The sequence below is a fragment of the Triticum urartu genome, chromosome 6 (genome assembly GCF_003073215.2).
Source record: "Triticum urartu cultivar G1812 chromosome 6, Tu2.1, whole genome shotgun sequence".
NCBI classification, from domain to species: Eukaryota; Viridiplantae; Streptophyta; class Magnoliopsida; order Poales; family Poaceae; genus Triticum; species Triticum urartu.
Genome location: NC_053027.1, coordinates 438712873 through 438721245, shown reverse-complemented (window position 1 = coordinate 438721245; position 8373 = coordinate 438712873). Strand labels below are relative to the sequence as shown.

The following is an 8373-nucleotide window of genomic DNA, read 5'->3' as shown; positions in this document are numbered from 1 at the left end:
GTGGTCACAACAAAGAGAACCATGAACCCACTGGGCTATCAGTAAAGTCACAAGACCCGGACAGCCATACGACCCCTGAAAGAACGCCATTGCCAATTTGCTCTCACATGTCAACAGGCACCAAAGCCTGGCGCAGAACATCCCAAAAGTCCACAAGCTAGCCCTGCTAGTCGAACCCTTTAGCTTTGCTCATCGAGAAAAGATCCAATCCTGCATGGCATGCAGAGGCACATCATCCATCCATCCATCCACCCCCTAGCCCGATCGAATCTCTTCTCCCCTCGATAGCCATGCCTAGTGCACGTAGCTGCAACCACGCACGTACAGTAGTCGCAGATGATGAGATAAAGAGACGCCGCTGCATGCAGCCGGAGCAAGCGGCATCATGGCGCGTGCGAAAACTGTGGGGCTATACATGGCTGCGGTGGCATCGATCACTGCCACTCCTCTCGATCGATGCATGCCGCCACAGTACGCTCCACCCGGCTGCCTTGTCCGGGCATAAAATCTCCCGTTCATCATCAAAGGGATCTTTTGGTATGATACGAAGCGACACTTTGTGCTGCATGCAATGCATTGATCTGATCTGCGGTAGGGAGCTACGGGCTATGGCTAGCGAGCGAGCGCTGCGCCGCGCGTATGAATTTGCTTTCTTTTCCGGTCAGGTCGCATCTCCATTGCTTTTGTTCGTTGAGCATACGGATAGATCACATGGCAGGTGGGTCGCCATGGAGGATAATAATGGCAGCTTCAGTTCCCTTGTGGTACATGTTAGGAATTGCTGGATAGAGGGAGAGAGAGAGCGAGTGGCTGCAGAGTGACAGTAGTACTACTAGCTCGTACCACCAGGCTGCAAGCCTAAAACATGTAAAGTGATGACTCCTGGGCTGGCTAGTAGCTGCCCAAGCTCTCGTTCATTGACTCTCTCTATGCACCCAAGACCAAAAGGTGCCAGGCTTTCATTATTAGCACTGCAGCTGTTCAATCTTGCCCGTGTCCATAATGTTCTGATCCCGACGGTGGAATCCCCATGGTGCACGACCCTACTCTCTGCATGCTAGCTTTGACATGAAAGAACATAGACAGATCGCAGCCACTTTGCACAACAAATAGACAGTGAGATGCGTACATGGGACATACATGCATACTCCTAGGCTGCACAACAAATAGACAATGAGATCGCGGCCACTTTCGTACATGAGTATATAGCTAGCCCCTTGGCATCGTCCAAGCTCTCGTTCATTGAAGTACGCAGTACATATGGCCACAAATTTTCGTGTTTTGACCCTTTTCTAAAACCTATTCGAGATTTGACCCTAGTTTGAAAAAAAATCGAGATCTGATTCTTTTGCTATCGGCAGAGTCCATGGCGGTAGGGTCTAACAGCCTACCGTCAAGGACTTTGGCGGTAGAAAACATCGCTACCGCTAACCGGGCTGGCGGTAGGCTGCACAACCCTACCGTCAAGGTGCTTGGGCGATAGGCACGAGCACGCACTGTGTTCAATACTTAGAAGGTATTCAGCGGTAGGGCATGCAACCCTACCGTCAGGGACCTTGGCGGTAGGCTGTTATACCCTACCGTCATGATCCCTGGCGGTAGTAAAAGGGTCAGATCTCAAAATTCTTTTAAAATAGGGTCAAATCTTAAATAGGTTTCAGAAAAAGGTCAAAACACGAAATTTAACCACATACAGCTGCACATCCTCCTTTTCGAAAAAAATAATACAGCTGCACGGATGATAGCATGAAAGGTTTGGCGTTGTCAAGAATCTATCTGAGAAACTGACAATATTATGGCAACTGATTGATCGGCCGAAAGATAAGTTTGGAAACCAACAAATTAAATTCAGATCGGTACTAGGCTGCACCATCCCAATAAATGTATGCAGCGGCTAGAAACAAAACGAACATGCTATCAAGACGATCATAGATCAGTCCTTTCGACGACGATAACACTCTTCCCACAAAACTTATTTACTCTGCAAATTAGTTTTGTCTTAAATCAAGACAAATTTTATAAAGTTTGGCCAAGTTCATAGAAACAACGTTAATATGAACCCCAATATTCTGCTGACGTTAGCTGAGCGAACTATCGTTCCCGACCGGAGGTTATCCGAACAAACGCCGTGATCTGGGAGTGTTCCGCTCAGGGAGGTCATCTAAGCGAACTATCACGCCGTGATTTGAGAGTGTTCCCTCAAAAAAGCACTCCAAGTAAAAGGTCGAGAATTACTATGCCAAAACAAATATATTTGTCACTGTTGAGTATCATGGTTATTTAGAAAATGTAGGATAGCATAGGATTTATTCTATCTTACCTTGTACTTTAAAATGATATGTACTTCTATATATGCCCACGAGGTTCAAGCAATACAATAAACAATTCCACCAATCTCCCCTGTATCCCTTCTAATCGGTATCGGAGCCAAAAGACCTTGAGTTCAAGACCAAGCTGCCACAACTAAATTGCAGCCCATTTTTGGTTCACGTTTAGGTTTGAGGAACCCACACGTGAGGGCAAGTGTTGACGTATAAATGTATTGCCCAATCTCTTTCATCAGACCGTCATTTGGTTGCATTGGCTAGAGCATGCACTTCTACAGCCACGTAATTGTATAAAGATATTCCATGTTGTAAAAAATATCGTCATGCTAGCAGAAAGATTGTCATGAATTTATCATACTGCAGCATAGTAATTGCCATGTGTTTTTAGGGATTTAGCCATGATGCAATATGGAGAATTTTTAGTCAAAAATAGAAATTTCTAACTTGTTCAGAGTTATGGCTGGCGAAAGAAAATTGGCATGCTAGATACTACAACAATGGGAACTAGTGAAAAAAAAATCATGCTCTAACATTAGAATTTGCAACCCCAGTTGTGTTCGCCCAAAATGCTATTCTAAGCGATCCGTTTAGTGTCGTCAGCTCATGTGTCTTGTTTTGAGAAGATTTGTACACGGGAATTGAAGGTGTTACAACGCTTCGCTCTCTGAGCTAATGTCAGATTTAACATGCAGGATTGATATTTACAATAATAAATATATATGCCATAAAAATATACCCAGTTGATGGATCTGATCTAATGGTGTTCATTTGGTAATGTACATGTTAATGATTTTTCTATAAAGTTGATAAAATTTTATCAAGTTTAACGTAAGACAAAGCTAATATGCATAGTCAATGAGAACTTAGAGAGTACTAGCAACATTAGACCGGGTTTAAAAACTGGAACACCAGAAGAAGAATTACAATCTCCTGAGTGGAAAAAATAGTCAAGATACAATACAAGAACAAAGAAATTAACCACAATGACAAAGTTTTTTCTTGGAACCAATTTTGGAAATAACAAAAATATTATGGCAGTTTCGGCAGTAGGACCATGGAATATGTAATGAGAATTTGTTTATTCGTATAGGATTGCTTGCTCAAATAAAGGAATTAGCAAACACCGAACAAATTTTATCAAATCCCTAATTGCCTAGGTTCCTTGACTTGTTTTTTTAATACGCTACATAGCATATTTGCAAAAGCAAATTGGCAATCGCAAATAATACTCAGTTAGTGCTAACTGAGTCTAAGATCTGTGTCAGGTAAACATCTGGTCAGCATGAAACTGACTCTCACACGGTCACACGGTCACACCTTTCCTTAAAATGAACGCTCACCACAGGAAGGTAAAACTTCAGACCCAACTACAGATTGATGCCTAATTCGTGTGCAGGTAAATTACAAACTGGCACGACATGTGAACCGGGTCTCTTCGACTGCACCTCTTAGTTGCCTGGCGAGGATCACTAAGTTAATAATACTGAATGTAAGGACGACGCCAAACATTGCATATAAATGACTAATGAACTTTTAATCTATACTTACTACCACGCATATATAGAACGAAAATTCCATGATCCAGAAGATTGAAATCCAATGCAGATTAAAGAAATATAATGCATAGGGTGCAAGTTCATACAGCGGTGATGATGAAATATGTTCTCTTTTCTTCAGCTGGCGAACTTGATCTATGCACCGTTACTGTACGAGTATATAATTTGTTGATCAACTCGAGTACTCATCACCAAATTGTGCCATGCAAATTCATTCACAAAGAAGCAAGGATCGCCATTGTATTTTTGGAGATGGTAATGATTAATCTCGGTTGGGCAAAGCTATATAAAGAAACGTACGATCGACAGCTAAAGTTGTGGACTAGCAACTAGCATACGCGTACTATCTGAGTTATCAAAACAACCCAATACAGTACAATACAAAGAGAGAGAGAGAGAGAGAGAGAGAGAGAGAGAGAGAGAAATACGCAGAAAGTTGTACTGGTAATTGCACGCAGGGTCTACGGTTGAAATCATGAAGCGCATGAAAGCTCTTCTACTGCAATGCATCATGCATTTACGACAAAACTTATTGGTACAAGCGCAATACAATAATGATAACGAGGCAGATGCACACATGGAGGAAATGATAAGGCACAGAAAAGAAAACCACATCTCATGATTACCATCACCTATCTATCACAGGCACAAAACCCTAACCAAGCGGAGAGAACCATGAGTGTGGCAATGGAGTATATACCATAGTCTCGTGCTTGAATAGGCGCTTCGTATTTCAGCCAATACATCAAATCGGGAGCAATCATAGCAAAGTTTGGCGACTTACAGTACTTCTCATTGTCACATGCTGGGATGTTGGAGAACACTCATTAAAGTCTCAACGAAGGGCCCTGCATGGGAAGAAAAACACGGAGAATGGAAGAACTTTGCCAATAGGGAACAGGGAGAAACTGCAGATCCAAAAGAAAGCCATGCTGAAAACCCCCATCTTTCCTCCCCCGGAATGAGCTAAAACAAGAAACACTTCGGTTAAGATGCAACAAAAACAGACAAGAACTAGCATGTATGCGCAGATATAACTTGCCCTAAATCTTCCTCAAAAGGCACATCATGATGAACCACAACAGCCACCAAGAAAACAAGAGCCAGCACTCTCAGAAAGCCAGAAAAGGAGCCTAGAATTTTGCAAAAATCATCATCAAGCCTGGCAATAACCTCCTCTCAAGCAGGAGAGGACCGGACTGATTTGTGCCATATGGGTTTTACAAAGGGAGGCCTACACAGCTCCATTGGCAGTATGCCCACCTCCAAGCAACCCGCAAGCTCGGCAGATCGTGAGATCTCCCCCGCAAGATTCACAAGGAGGTGGACAGAATGCCAAAGAGCTCTCGGTAAGCGCCCCTTTGGCAAGCCCACATGGCTAGTGCTGCAACTTCCTTGCTCAAAGCTCTCTCCTCCATGGACGGCTACCCCGCTGGGGCGCTACTCTCTCGCTCTCTGATGGCGAAGTGGCCTTTACAGGGCGCGCTATTTATAGAGACTACAGTGGGCGGCTAGGGTTAAGCTGTGGCTCGCGAGGGGGGAGGGGCTGGGTGATGCGGGGGCGGCAGATCTCGGGCGGACGAGATTGTGCTTCTTGGTCTCTGCGTTTCGTGTGTGCCGTGTGGGAGATCTGACGGATTTGATACTACCAGATGAGAGCTCCAGCCATGGCTATTCTAGTAGTAGTACTATCAGTAATAAATATGCTTTGATCTGTTACACTGCACACAACGTAGGTACTCCTTTGGGTGCTATGCTGCGCTCCTTTCTACCCCCGCCTTTGATTCTACCGCCAAAAGGAGGTAAAAATCATGGTTCTTTTGGGAGCAAGAGTTCAGTGATACTAAAATATAGAGCTACCAGTAGGATTATACTGCGCTGTAGTATTTGCTGAAAGTCACTGCGTGAGCGTGGGGGCTGCCACGGCCAGAAAGTCACGTTGGTGGGGGTGTAGGCGAGTAGGCTTTGGCAGGATCCAGATTGAGGCGAGTGATTGAGGAGAGAGTGTGTGGAGCATTCTCTTTTTAGGGTTGCAGCAGAGAGCTTCGACGCGTCTAACGTGATGCCCCTGGATTAAAAATAGATTGGTGTAGATGCTACGGTCACATACTGGTTCCTTTTGCATGATTATTTCAGGAAAATATAACGGGGACTCGTCACTCATGCACTCCCTGTAGCTAGTGCGACCCTGCGATCGTTTTCGTGCATTTTATCTTCACAAAAAGCTGGTCGTTGACCGGCCGTATGTCTTGACCAGACCCATTATGTCCGAGCCTGCACATGCTCCGCTTTGTATGGCTGACATGTAAAACCTAAGCTGAGTCCGCAGTAAATGGGCATATGCACACCGCACGCAGTCTGACACGTAAAACCTAACAGCAACACCAAAGGGCCGATCCAAACGGACGGCATAGTTATTCGCTTTTTGTTCGTTTGGGTGGCTGCTCGCTCGGCGTCTGTCCAGGTTTGCAGTTGGATCGGCAGTGCGCCCAATGCGCCGATCTATTTCATGTCCGCACTCAGTTTTAAAAAAAGACTTGCGGCCATAGATCATGCTGGCATCATGCCAGCGCCGGCATACATTGCCGGTTTTAAAAAATATCACCGCGGTTCATGCTGACGCACTCGCCAGCGGCCGGCACACATGCCAGCACACAAAAAAGGGTGGGACTTGAGTTCGACCACGCCATCGCAGCCCCGTGGTCATGCCAGCACACAAGCTGGCATAAAAAAAGGAAGGCGATCGCGGCCATGAGATCACTCATCGGTGAACTTGAGCATGTCGGCCTGCATCTTCTCGAACCACGGCCTCGTTCTTGGCGACACGGTGTTGAGATCCACCTTCATGATCTCCACTCCGGTCATCATGCTCGCGAGAGCCACTTCTTTCGCCTTGGTCTTGGCGTTGGCGACCTCGATCTCTAGCATCTTGGCTTGCTTCTCCGCCTCCATCTCACGCATCTTGGCTTCCTTCTCCACGTCCATCTTAAGCCTCCTCCTTTGAATCTCCATGAAGGCGTTCATTTGCTCTTCTTTGAAACGTCAACGCTCCTCCTTCCTTGAGTCCTTCTTATTCATCATGCCCTCCACGCTTGCGATCAAGGCGTTCGATGCCGCATCCCGCTTGTCCTCCTTCTTGGAGTTGGTCTTCCCCCACGACCATGCCGGCTCGCTGTCCCCAACCTCCTCCACGGCTTGCTTCCCCCCACGCGACTTGAGGGCGGCATATTGCGCCTTGAACTTCTGCTCGTCTTTGATAACCCTAAAGCAATGGAAGAGGTTGAAGCACTTGCCATTGTGTTGGACCTTGAATGCCTCCAAAGCTTGAAATGCCTACAAACGTTTTCATGCAAGCATATTGGCAAATGGTAGGCAAATGAACATGCAAGCATAAACTTGATGACACAAAAGAGGGCGGCTTTCTAGCATACCATGTCTTGCATGCCAATGCCGCTCACGGGGCGGGCCTTGACGCTCTCAAGGGTGGCACAAAACTTGTTGCACTTTTGTTGGATCACCCTCCAACGCTTTGAAATGGACACCCACCCGCGCGTCCTCACAATTTGGTAAGGCGGAAACTTCTTGCGCTCATGAAACTCCTGGTGGACACGAATCCAAAAAGTTGAATGCTTTTGTTCAGCGCCGGTCTTGGGGTCTTGTCCAATGTCTCGCCAACACTCACAAAGAAGCTTGTCCTCGGCCGCCGTGTATGTCTTCGTCCGCTTACTCTTGCGCTTCGGCTTAGGCCCGGTGGCTTGGTTGGCGAGCTCGTCCTCGAACAAAGGCTCCACTTCGATGTTGCACTCGTCCTCTTCTTCTTGCCCATAGTCGTCTGGAAACCTGTGGTCAAGTGGGAAGTCGTCCAGGTCCATGTCGACCTGATCACGTGTGAAAGCCGCCTGATCGTGATCATAGCTAGCAGCCAGCATGAACGCCCCGCGGCCGTCCTAGCTTTGTGTCTCGTCCAGATCGTAGCCAGCGGCTGGCACATCACCCTCGAAGATGAGGTTTTGCATGTAGTCCTCGTCGCCGGCGGCCGGCATTCCATTGAACAGGTTGCGGGCGTTCGATAGCACGTCGGCTGGCATCCGCCTCGTGCGTTTCCTCGTGCCTCTCGATGACGAGCCACCGACCACCGGTGTGGTGTTGAGGTCGATGGGCGCAGGCGCGGGCGTGGAAGGCACCACCACGCTCACGTTGGGCGAGCACTCCCCGGAGAGGCGGGAGGCCTGTGGGTACACGTGGAAGCTGGGCATCGGGTTGCAAGCCGGCGCGCGGGGTGAGTCGGGTAGCACCATCCGAGGGAACGCAGATGAGCCGGTGCTGGCCACGACGGCCACGGCGGCGTTGACGAGGTCGTCTTGGCTAGGGTTTAAACCTAGCATATAGAGCGCCTCCCTCGTTGCCGCTGCGACGCTGGCGTTGGTGACCTCCTGCTGCGCGGCGGTGGCGAAGGCGGCAGCCGCGACGGCTTCATCCCCCGCGTATGC

The 8373-nt window shown here is 47.6% G+C and overlaps 1 pseudogene; it reads right to left on the bottom strand.

Moving 5' to 3' along the window:
- Nucleotides 1-6925: 6925 nt before the first annotated feature.
- LOC125516839 lies at nucleotides 6926-8139 on the bottom strand (annotated as a pseudogene).
- Nucleotides 8140-8373: the final 234 nt, after the last annotated feature.